General features: G+C 46.9%; 1 long non-coding RNA gene, 1 other non-coding gene and 2 pseudogenes across 2 annotated transcripts; 1 reads left to right on the top strand and 3 right to left on the bottom strand.

Annotated features, from left to right (window-relative positions):
• Nucleotides 1-629: 629 nt before the first annotated feature.
• Nucleotides 630-2,018, bottom strand: LOC119277807. Its single transcript, XR_005137318.1, has 2 exons — nt 1,671-2,018; nt 630-1,587 (listed from the first exon to the last, which is right to left on the bottom strand). It is a non-coding gene; the product is annotated as an uncharacterized LOC119277807 (long non-coding RNA).
• Nucleotides 2,019-3,607: 1,589 nt separating this feature from the next.
• Nucleotides 3,608-3,680, top strand: TRNAK-CUU. The gene has a single exon. It is a non-coding gene; the product is annotated as a tRNA-Lys (tRNA).
• Nucleotides 3,681-4,318: 638 nt separating this feature from the next.
• On the bottom strand, nt 4,319-6,910 carry LOC119277803 (annotated as a pseudogene).
• Nucleotides 6,911-7,805: 895 nt separating this feature from the next.
• Nucleotides 7,806-11,062, bottom strand: LOC119277804 (annotated as a pseudogene).
• Nucleotides 11,063-12,111: the final 1,049 nt, after the last annotated feature.

Genomic DNA, 12,111 nt, shown 5'->3' with positions numbered 1-12,111 from the left:
AGGGAGTAGAAGGGAGAGCATCTGTTAGAGGGCTGATGAGGTATCGACTAGGAGGCACTGTGGCCATCACAGATCAGAAAGGTAACGGGGTAGTGGCGAATAGAGATTAGGGGGAGACTTCTTTATTGATAACTTGCATCAGTCACTGCAGCTACGGGACCTTTATATAGGTGACTCCAGATCAGTGTCTTGGATGGATGCATATTTGAAGTGCTGCAGAATGTGACTGCTGTGGCCTGTGGGTTTCCTCCTCCGAGATGGAATTCCCCACATAACACTCTGTAATGACGGTTATCTGCCAATTCACTGGTACACTGGTGCCCCCTGGGAATGTATCCGGTGCACCCGCACTTGTGGTGCCACCGGTGCACAGGATGTCATAGAATATTTTTTAAAATCATAAAAAAATTCTAGCATGTTAACACAACATCAATGTATGATATCACAAAATATCATATAAAAAGTTGAAATATTTTTTGAGATATAAAAATGACAAATTTAACATCAGTGTGATAATGGGCCAAATCTAAAGCCCAAGTTATGTTATGTACTATTCAGTGTTGAATTTGTCATTTTTGTTTTGGAAGTTATGTTTTGAATTTTGACTTGAAATTTTGTGACAATCTACATTGATGTTGTGCAAGCGTGCTAATTTTTTTCATAATTTTTTGAACATTGTAAAAGCACAATGTGAGTTTGGTGCACCGGTAGCACCACAAGCTCCGGTGCACCAGATATTTTCCCTGTGCCCCCCACTCCCACCTCTCCAAATCTCCAGGAACAGGCTAAGCATAGTACTCCCTCCGTTCCTAAATATAAGTCTTTGTAGCGATTCCACTATCCGTTCCTAAATATAAGGCGACTGATAGGCGCCGGCGCGCCGGTCGAAAGTTTCGGCTGGTCGCGCCCCAGCCACCCGATTGGCCCATCCCGAGCCGTTGGATGCTCGTTCATTTAGGTCGTCTCCTTCCTTCTCATCTCTGTCCGCGTTTCAGATCTCAAGAAACACCGCAGGCCATGGCGGCCGCCCCGTCATCGCCACGTCGCGCAGCGCAGCGCCCGGCTGCCTCTCCCCCGTTTGTCGCCGTCGACAGCCGCTGCCGTGCTCGCCGCCACCGCTCGCCGACGACAGCCGCCCATGTTTCATTGATAAATGCAGCTCGCCTGCCGACCGGCTCCAGCGCATGCCACCGTGGTTGCAACATCCCTGAGCCCCCACCACCGCCTCCGCTCATCGCCGTCGTTCGGTTCGCACCACCGTGTCCTCAGCAAAAAAGAAGCAAAAACACAAAACTCCATTAGTTTGTCAGTAGTAGCAAAATCACATGCTGGTTGCAGCAAAAAAAACATCGAATCCAACAAAAAAACCTAAAGTTGCGCCGGCCGCTTCAAAATTTTCATCTATCATCCCAGCAAAAATTCTTATGGGTTCCAGCAAATTTTTTGCTGGTTCCAGCAAAACACATCTCGACGCCGTCTCATTGCATCACCGATCGATAGCGGATGCAACTTTTTCTCCGCCCGGTTCCAGCAAAAAAATTGTATGGTAGTAGCACCGTACCCCATCGTCTTTACCCCGGCAGCTGCCTGGTTGCAGCAAAAAAGAAGATGGTTCCAGCATCTCCAGGATCTGGTTCCAGCAAAAAAACTCTCTGGTAGTAGCACCATACCTCGTCGTCTTCACCACCGGTGGCTGCTGATTCCAGCAAAAATGGATGATGGTTCCAACTCCAGAGAACACTGCTTCCAACATATCGTCAGGAAAACGAAAAACGGAAGCCAGCCATGGCTACTAGCGCGTCCGGCTGCGACGGCCATGGAGAAGAGCGCTCGAAGCCAGCCATGGCATTCACTTCGCAGTTGCCGCAAGGTTGCTTGGAGCGACCAGGGCGCGTCGACGGCGAGCTTTTTGGTGCCCCTCCTGGTCGTATTTTGCTGCAGGGAAGCAGAAGGGGATGAGCAGTGGAGGAGATGGAAGGCAAGAGAAGAAACATGGTGCGGCGAGGGGCATGGCAGAAGATAGGGGATGGAGTGCAAAAGGATAAGATAAGGAAGGGGTGGTCCGCGCGGGTCCACCAAAATACACACGTCTCGCGCGGGGAAGGCTTCGCATGGGCGCACGACGCCAGCGTGGCATGTGACCGGCAGAAGATTCGTACAGTGTGCCGTTTTTAAACGTTTCCCTAAATATAAGTCTTTGTAGAGATTCCACTATGGACTACATACGAAGCACAATGAGTGAATCTACACTCTAAAATGCATCTATATACATCCGTATGTGGTCCATAATGAAATCTCTACAAAGACTTATATTTAGGAACGGAGGGAGTAGAAAACAATGTTTTGGAATGCATGGCTGGACTTGTATAGAAACACGAAATGAACAGGGTACGATTCTCAATGTGTATGACTCTGGCATCTGAAGATATACCTAAAATGTTGATGAATCATATTATTAGGTAGTACAAAGATACTAGAGATTGAGGGTCACTCACAAGTGTACTCACTAGCGGGTTAGCCGGTAAGTGAAACTAAACAAGATCTTGCATACATAAAGGCTATGAACAACCCTTGTGGCTATGCTTTGAAGTCAAGTGCTTGTTTTATGTTTTATCTGATCCCTGGAAACTCTAGCTGACACAAAGTACTCTGTATGCATATGTGGTTGACGAGTTATTTTGTTGATGTCACAGGTTCTGCTTGAGTTGGCACGCAGCCGGAACAAGATCCCGCTGCCCAAGTCTATTGCTCCGCCTGGCTCGATTCCTCTGCCACCTGAGCAGGACACTTTGTTGAGTGAAAACTACCAGCTCCTACCCGCACTGAAGCCACCAGCTCAGACTGAAGAGGCAGAAGATGACAACGAGGGAGCCGACGCAATCCCTGCCAATCCTAGTCCAAACTATTCACAGGATCAGAGGGGCAGCGAGCAACATCAGTCTCACAGCCAGAGCCAGAGCCAGAGCCAGAGGGTATCTTTCCAACTGAACGCGGTGGCTGCTGCTGCTGCAAAGCGTCCTCTGGTGACAGTTGATCAGTTGAACATGGGCTAACCGATTGTAGATCGCTGGCAGGCTCCTAGTGCTTGTTCCCGCGAGCCTGCTTGTGTGGCTGCTGTGACCGCCCTTTCAGGCTAGCGCCCTCCTGTTTCACCATGAAAAATGCTGATTGTTGAGGAGAGGGAGCAGCCTTGCAAGTAGTGTATTCTGTAGATGCACACCTCAGGCTTACTAATTCCTGTCCATTATTGCCAACTTATTGATATTGTGGATCTTGTCGAACTTGAATTGTACCGTTGTTGTTTCTGAATGCTAAATCGGTGTTCCTGTTGCGGCTGTGTTCCTATTATGCTTTTGGTGGCATGTAGGAGTAGCACATATTTGGTTGGTTAAAATCAGAACCTAACAATACGTGCACATCCTATACACCTCGATAGAGGGGGTACCAAGTGTACAATAAAGAGATAAAGGTAAATATGTAGTGCCAGATGCATTCCTTCTGTTTCTTTACCAGTGTTTGCTTTTTTGCTTGCGGAGTAGGAAGGACTGGTACCCTCTGTGCGTGGAGCATGAATCAGTTACTGAGAAATCAGAAGAAAAAACAAAAATCCCGTCTAGCTCAGTTGGTAGAGCGCAAGGCTCTTAACCTTGTGGTCGTGGGTTCGAGCCCCACGGTGGGCGACCGCCTTTTTTTTCGTTTTTTTTTGTACTCTCCAGGAATCAATTTGTTGCAGTGCATGAATCTGATGGATGGCCACTGTCTAAAACCAAGACGCTCCAATTTATTTGCAGCATCAGCTTGTAATTTGTACGCAGGCACTTACCTTTTGCTCAGGCTGTGTTCGAGTAGTTCACGTCGCCGTATATGATACTTCGGTCTGGTTGACAGGTTGAGGATCAGTTGGGAGGGGCTACTTCGATTGTGCATGTCAGCATGTGCGACCTCTGAGGCGATGGCGCCCTCTGACGGCGTCGGGCGGCGGCCATGACGGCGCTTGGAGACAAAGAGAAAAGGGGGAAACGGCCGTGAGGGCTAGGTGGCGTCACGGCAAGTTGAGATGGCAAGGCGGCCTTGACCGGGGAGAACGGGAAAGACAAAACGGGATCCAGTGCGCGCTGGCTGTAATGCCACTTGCGTGGTCACCACCAGTTTGACATGCCAAACGCGCTCTGGGGGTTCTAGAGGCATCTTCTGGATTCCAGAATTTGGTCAAGGAATGGGACAGGTATGCCTCACTGATAACATAGATGAGAGCCAGGAGAGATGGGCCCAGTGGAGAGCATCACTCATTCTTATGAGATTGCCATGGAACAGAAAGGAATAATTTCATTTCATGTATGTACCTTTGCAGAACTTCAATATCACTCAATTGCATTGTGAGACATATACTTTGCTGAAAAAAGAGAGAGAAGCGCATGTCTCCCAATGCAATTTCAGCAGATATTTGGCTTCTTCCTCTCTCACATATCCGATTAAGTTGGATGATGAATTTTACAGACATGTCACAAATTGGCGACGGATACAGACTAGCAGCAGCAACTCCTCAATTGTCATGTCATGCCTTGGTGAGTGATACAACCAGCATAACTCTCGGGTTTCTGGCATGCTTAACTTGTGACCTGCGCTGCAGGCTCAAGTGCTCCTCGCCGGTCCTCACGAATTCGTCCATGATCTCTCCTGGCGATCCAAAATGCTGGACTATTATTGGCTCGAAAGCAGCTCTCAGGCTATTCACCATCCTATTTGGGGTGAGGAGCGCGCGGTCCATGCCGCTTATAGGGTCGTGCACCCGCATCTCAGAGATTGAAAAGGAGCCTTCTTCTTGGATGATCTCTCTCAGCTCTTCATCCGAAGGTCCATGCACCGGTATGTACAAAGAATCAAGCCTTTCCTTGTCAATCACACCCTGTTAGTTATCCAGAAATGCTCATTAGCAAATGACAACATGGTTAAAAAGTAAAGCTTGTATTTACCTCCGAGGCCATGGCGCCTAAAAGACATGTCACAAATTGGCGACGGATACAGACTAGCAGCAGCAACTCCTCAATTGTCATGTCATGCCTTGGTGAGTGATACAACCAGCATAACTCTCGGGTTTCTGGCATGCTTAACTTGTGACCTGCGCTGCAGGCTCAAGTGCTCCTCGCCGGTCCTCACGAATTCGTCCATGATCTCTCCTGGCGATCCAAAATGCTGGACTATTATTGGCTCGAAAGCAGCTCTCAGGCTATTCACCATCCTATTTGGGGTGAGGAGCGCGCGGTCCATGCCGCTTATAGGGTCGTGCACCCGCATCTCAGAGATTGAAAAGGAGCCTTCTTCTTGGATGATCTCTCTCAGCTCTTCATCCGAAGGTCCATGCACCGGTATGTACAAAGAATCAAGCCTTTCCTTGTCAATCACACCCTGTTAGTTATCCAGAAATGCTCATTAGCAAATGACAACATGGTTAAAAAGTAAAGCTTGTATTTACCTCCGAGGCCATGGCGCCTAAAATCTGAGCCGCAGTTCCCCAGATGAGAGAACTCTTGGTGACGGGCTCATCAGAACGCCTCCCCGGGAGCGAAACAACCATCCGGCCTTCTGGGACCAATTCTTGGCCTCTCAGCTGCAGGAAAAGTGTGAAATCTTTCCTGAATTGCCGTGCATAAGCTCCAGCAACCACTGGGAGTCTTTCACGCCTGACATTCTCATCGATATCATACGCCGGATTTGGTTTATCCTTAAATCTTCAGGAGCCTGTGTCTCTGAACGATCAGATAATGAAGGGACGAATGCTGCTGGAGTGGTGTCAAACAAATGCATACCTTTGAGAGCCAATGAAGGCTGTTGGATGAGCAGAAAAGATGCACGGAGCCACTAGGGAAGAGCCTCTCATAGAATGACCCTGGCACTATACCAGTTACAACAAGAGGCTCGCCGATTTGCCGGACCGCAACCAGGCTTTTCACCACCGTGTTGAAGTCATTGTATGGGAAATCATTGAGGAGTACACAGACTTCCGGATGTGGCTGCCGCAACCGGAGAAAGTGGCTGCGGGTGGCCTCGAGGGCGATGGACACCAGTGCTACCGCGTTTGGGCCACAGGAGCAGCCCAAGTCCGCAATCACCATCTTCCCGTGCGACATGGTGGTGGTGTTGCTGCATAATTCAACGACCGCTGCATCTATCAGTGGCTTCATCCTGTTCTGCTCAGCACTCTGCAGTCGACTTGTACTTCTTCAGAAATCTAGTTTAATCTTTCCCAATATTGTTTTTATTTTTCATTATGGTGTTACTTTAGTTGTTAGTAATATAAGATATACTATGGACAAATTCCTGATGAGACGGTCTTCAGAAGCCAAAGTTTCAGGAGAAGGGACCGTAGAAACAACACTCTTCAGCTAATTAAGAGAGTAGAAATTACCTGAAAACTGGAGTTGTGAGCGTAGCTAGTTTCGCCTTGTCCTTGATTCATATGCACCATCTGTTTGGAAGCCATGGCTTTGCCTGCAGCAGGGCTAACCTCCGGAGACTTGAACCTGAGAGAGCAAGATTAGGAAGGAACTGGTGAAGATGTACCGGAAGTTCAGCTCTTGTTTTGTTTATGCTAGCTGGGGATGGCTCTTCTGGCTGCTCATTGGGTGAAGCAAATGGGTCAACGTGCTTATCAATCCTAGGGCCAGCTCATACACAGGTTTAATGAAAGATTTGGTCAAACCCAAATCAGGATATAATACATTAACAACCTATCACTACCAGAGTTTGTCTTATACTCCCTCCGTCCGAAAAACCTTGTCCCTCAAATGGATGTATCTAGCACCAAGTTAGTGCTAGATACATCCATTTGAGCGACAAGCTTGGACAAGCTTTTTCGGACGGAGGGAGTACCAGCTACCTGTTATTTTGAGGCCATGGCTCCGCTTGCGCTGGAAGTTCAATTTTTCATTTTCAATGCTCAACGGGGACTGTTCTGGCTGCTTATTGGGGGCAATGAAATGGTTAATGTTATCTATCACTGCTACTAAGGCCAGCAACTTGAAAGGCTAAAGTGTCAAACTGGGGTAAGAGGATATTTGTTTAAACTAGCAGGATTGATATTTGACATAACTAAATTTTGTTGGCTCTTCTAGCTGAGCATAGAATCAGATACTAACTGAATTTCCAGTATACATACTGTATTACTGTAATTTCTAGTACAATATTAGCATTAACACAAGCACCATGAGCTTTACTAAATAAGAACAATAAACTGGGGTGCTCACATATTGTCCTTTGCTTCGGTCAAATGCCTCTGGTGGACTGACCTATTACTGACGGTCTGGCAGTTTTGGCTGATGGTTTTTTTGAACTGCTAGAGATGGCATGTCTTGTACTCCCTCCGTCCCAAAATAAGTGACTCAACTTTATACTAATTTTAGTACAAAGTTGAGTCACTTATTTTGGGACAGAGGGAGTACTACTGAGGAGTCCTATTGTGTTTTTCAAGTTACCATATGAACAGAAGGGAATTTCCTATACCTCACCAGAACATCAATATCAAAACTCAACTATATTATCAGATAAGGGAAAATACAAACACTTGGCAATGATAACTGAAATTTTCATTTCAGAAGATATTTATCTTTTTCGTCTCTTCAGTTTTACGAACATGTCATGCCATGGTTGAGAGATACAAACTAAGAACTCACACACCAGTAGTCGTGTCATGCCTTGGCGAACGATAAAACCAGCATCACTCTTGGGTTTTTGGCACACACAGCTTGCAAGCTGCACTGCAGGCTCCAGTTCTTCTTTTCGGCCCTTACGAATAAAAAATCATTCATGACCGTGTGCCATTAAAAAAAATGGTTCCCTTAAACATGTGCATATACTATACATCAGAGTGTTGATTACCTTCAAAGCAGGCCATGGGTTTTAGTTTACATAATCAGTGGGCACACAATTGGCCTCAAATAAAGCATCTGTTCACTATCATCAAATGTGATGTACCTTTAGGGACCTGATAATCATGCCTTTGCGAGGGATACAACCAGCATAGCATAAGGACATCTAACACGCTCCTCTTGCAAGCTTCCCTCTAGGATCCACCGCCGCTCCGCAGTCCTCACAAATTCATCCATGGCATCTCCAAAATGTTGGACCAATACCGGCTCAAATAAAGCTCTCAGAAATCCCGCGAACCTGCCTGGGGTGCTGAGAGCATTGTTCATATCGGTTCTAGGGTCATGCGCCCGCATCTCCCTGATTGAAAAGGAGGCCCCTTCTTGGATGATCTCCCTCAGCTCTTCGCTTGAAGGTTCATACAATAGCCCATAAAAGGAATCAAACTTTTCTTTGCCAATCACACCCTGTTAATATAACCATAAGATCAAATATAATGCTCGCACCAGTTCGATCGCAAAAGATACATGCTAGAATAGAATGTAAAGCAGTTTACCTCTGAGACCATGACACATAGAATCTGAGCTACAATTTCTAATATGTAAGAGAATATGGTGGTCATTGCATCAGAACGCCTCCCTACCAGCGAAACAATCATTCGGCCTCCTGAGACCAACTCTTTGGCTCTGAGCTCCAGAAAAAGCGTGAAATCTTTTCTGTACTGTTTTGCATAAGCCTCAAGTACTATAGGAAGCCTTTCACTCCTAGAATGCTCATCAATGTCATATGCTGGGATGAGATTCCTTGTTAGATCTTCTGGAGCCTGTATGGACAAGATTTTGCTTACAGATTCGATGAGTAATGCAGTGGATTGATCTATCAAGTGGTATCAAACTCACACCTTTGAGAGCCAATGCATGCTATTGGACGAGCAAACAAGATGCAAGGATTCAGTAGTGAAGAGCCGCTCGTAAAACGACCCTGGTGTGATACCGGTCCCGACAACAGGATCATTGCTTTGACGGAGCGTGATCCGGCTCTTCACCACTGTGTTGAAGTTGTTCTCGGGGAGATCGTTGAGGACCACACACTTCCGGTGGAAGTTGCTGGAACTGAAGACAATGAGCGTGGATCGCCTCGACAGCGATCGATACAAGTGCAAGTGCGTTTGGACCAGTGGAGCAGCCCAAGTCCGCGATCACCATCTTGCCGGGCTGCAAGGTGCCGGTGCTACTGCATAATTCAACGATGACCGCTTCAATCCAGGGTTTCGTCTTCTTCTGCTCAGCATTCTGCAGTTGACATGTACTTGTTCAGAAAATCTAAATCTATCCCAATTCTTGTCCTTATTTTGCGTAATGGTGTCAATTTTAATGCCAGTAATATAAGATATATTATGAACAAATTCTTGGCGAGACAATCTTTGGAAGCCAAGTTTCAAGAGACCGTAGAGACAACAGTACTAAATTAATAGACAAAAGAGAAAGTACCTGAATACTAGAGTTGCGAGCATAGCTAGTTTCCCCTTGTCCTTGAATCATAATCTGCGCCATCTTTTTGGAGGCCATGGCTTTGCATGCAGCACGCTCAACCTCCGAAGACCTTGAACCTTAGAGGGCAAGATTAGGAAGGAGATGGTGATGGTACCCTTCAATTCTATCTTTTATATGCTGTTCGGGCTGCTTATTGGGCAGATCGATAGGGTCAACATGCTTATCAATCTCAGGGGCTGCTAATAGGAAGGTTGCATGAAAGATTAGGTCAAATTCACATCAGGATATAATAAATTAACAACCTGTCACTACTAGAGTTTGTTTTAGATCAGCAGATTTGTCATTTTGAGATCATGACTTTGATTGCACAGTGGAAGTTCAATTCTTCTTTTTATATGCTCAATTGGGGATGACTCTTGTGGCTGCTTATTGGAGGCAATTATTAACATAAACGTGTTAATTATAAGGTAGAAAGGTTGAAGGGTCAAATTCAGATAAGAATAGCAACCTGTTACTGCCAGATATGATATTTGTGTAAACCAGCAGAATTATTATTATTTGACATGGTAGAATATGTTGGCTCTTCAAGTTGAGTATGGAAACAGAATAATGATTGAACTTTTTTTTTTTTGCGAAAAGAATAATGATTGAACTTACCCTACATTCTTTTTTTACCGGAATTTCCAGTACATGATTAGCATTAACATGATCACGATGAGCTTTACTGTATGAGAACAATAAATTGGAATGTTCACATATAGTCATGGACCATACGGCAAGTATGGCAGCAGTGTCAGCTATCACCAAGATTGACAATGTAACATTTGTCAGTGAGAAAAGAGAGCTATATTGATTACTAAGAACAAGTGTCACAATCTCAAGCAGTCTTGGCGCTTAGTTTCAGTACTGTTTCTGCTCTTATCCCCCCTCCAAACTCTTGAAGAATCGTTTGTGTGTGTCTAATTCCCAATCTCCTGATCGGATAGATTGGAAATAAATAGCATGTTACAACTGTTTTGCCACACACACACACACACAAAATGAGTAAGTGCTACAATCTCAAGCAGTCAACTGGCCGACATAACTCAAGCTTTGCAGAAGCCATACATTACAATGCGTTGTACACGTAAAACCTAGCTGAGCAAGTTCATGGACAGCCTCATTTGCTAATGGATATAGATCAAAGGAAACAAATGCAGTGCCTCTTAAACAAAGAAAGAAAGCAGGGACACACCACTTACCTGGTCATCTGATTGACAACTAATTTCAGTGGACACACCCTCCCCGCGAATTTAGTCGGAGCACCCCGCGTGTGGACCACCCAGCCAGTCGCCGCTCTCAAAGCAGTGCCTTGATCACTGTGAAAACTGTAGCCTTAGTTGGCGGTTGTGTTCGGCTCCATGCTGCCATCCATCTATCTTTCTCCCGGAGCAGTGTCGACCACTTGCCCATTCAACTCGGCCGGCTCCCCAAGAGGTCATGATGACATGCAGTAGAACTACTTGCGCACGATGATCTTTCAGGTTTCAGCGTGTCCTGCACAAGCGGCTCCGCCTGTCGGCCGTGTACGGAGCACCTAAGGAGGAGGGTAGGCGGCATTTCGTCGAACTGATGGCGGGCGGTGGAGCGGAGAGTCCAACTTCCAGGCCACCTCTTGCCTTTCTACTTCTTGTTAGCAATCCGACGACTCTAGTAGAGGCAGATTAGCTTCGTCACCTCCAGCGACGGCGCAGGTAGCATAGGTAGGCGACGGCGCAGGTAGCATAGGTAGGCGACGGCGCCGCCACGTTCTTTGACCACCTGCACGCGTGTAGTGGAAATCCCGTCAGCATCCGCGGCGCATGGGGCGAGAGGAGGATGGGTTTTACCGAACCGAACCTGCTGGAAGAGTGGGCGACGTCGACGCCCTGCGCTATGACGACGAGGAGGCGCTTGAGCGCGTCGGCGTCGAAGAGGCGAGTCGAGGAGCGCCGGGATGGCGGCTGCGTCGTCGTAGAGGCGCGGGTCCGTGGCCGTCCGCCCCGCAACCTTTTTTTCCAACCGGGCTCACACCTCTTTCTATTAATTTTGCAATCAACGGAAATACATCAGTCTGTTTCAATCAAGTCTGTTTAAGCACCAGGACGACCACTGAACTAGAGGAGACTACACCGAAAGATACGACTGACTGCAAAAGCTAAATGAGACTGAAAAGGGGAGGAGCGAACTGGTGCATCATCAGGAAACCCACCGCATGATGATCCTCGAGCGGATCATCCGCCATGGGGCGAAAACCTGATGACACAAACAAGCCACTACCCATCTAAGGATAACTGTTCCCAGGCAGAAACTACCAGTATACCTCGACGACTATCCAAAATAAGACCAGGAGACAAAGATCCAGCGGGCATCAAACCCCAGTGGATAATATGACTAAAAAAGAGACCCAAGCAGCGATCCCAGTTAACCAATCTGGATCCCATCCCTGTCACCCAAGAGAAGCCTGTCGTGAGCGAAGGGTCTGTCGTGAGCAAAGGGTCTGTCCGCCAGTGCAGCAGCCACATGCGCCAATCTCTTCACGCCAGCTTGGAATTTCGCCTTGTCTTCAGCTTTGAGTAAACCTGCCCAGTACAACATAAACGAGCAGGCAGTGAAAACAGCCTCCAAGGGAGTACGAGCCATATATTTATCAAAGGTAACTTTATTGCGGAGACACCAAATTCCCCAACATATGGCAGCAGTAATCATCATATAGAATTGATCCCCTCCTGGAAGG

Source organism: Triticum dicoccoides, chromosome 3B (assembly GCF_002162155.2).
Source record: "Triticum dicoccoides isolate Atlit2015 ecotype Zavitan chromosome 3B, WEW_v2.0, whole genome shotgun sequence".
Taxonomy (NCBI): Eukaryota; Viridiplantae; Streptophyta; class Magnoliopsida; order Poales; family Poaceae; genus Triticum; species Triticum dicoccoides.
The sequence above is the reverse complement of the archived record's forward strand: the minus strand, read 5'-3'. Positions and strand labels throughout refer to the sequence as shown.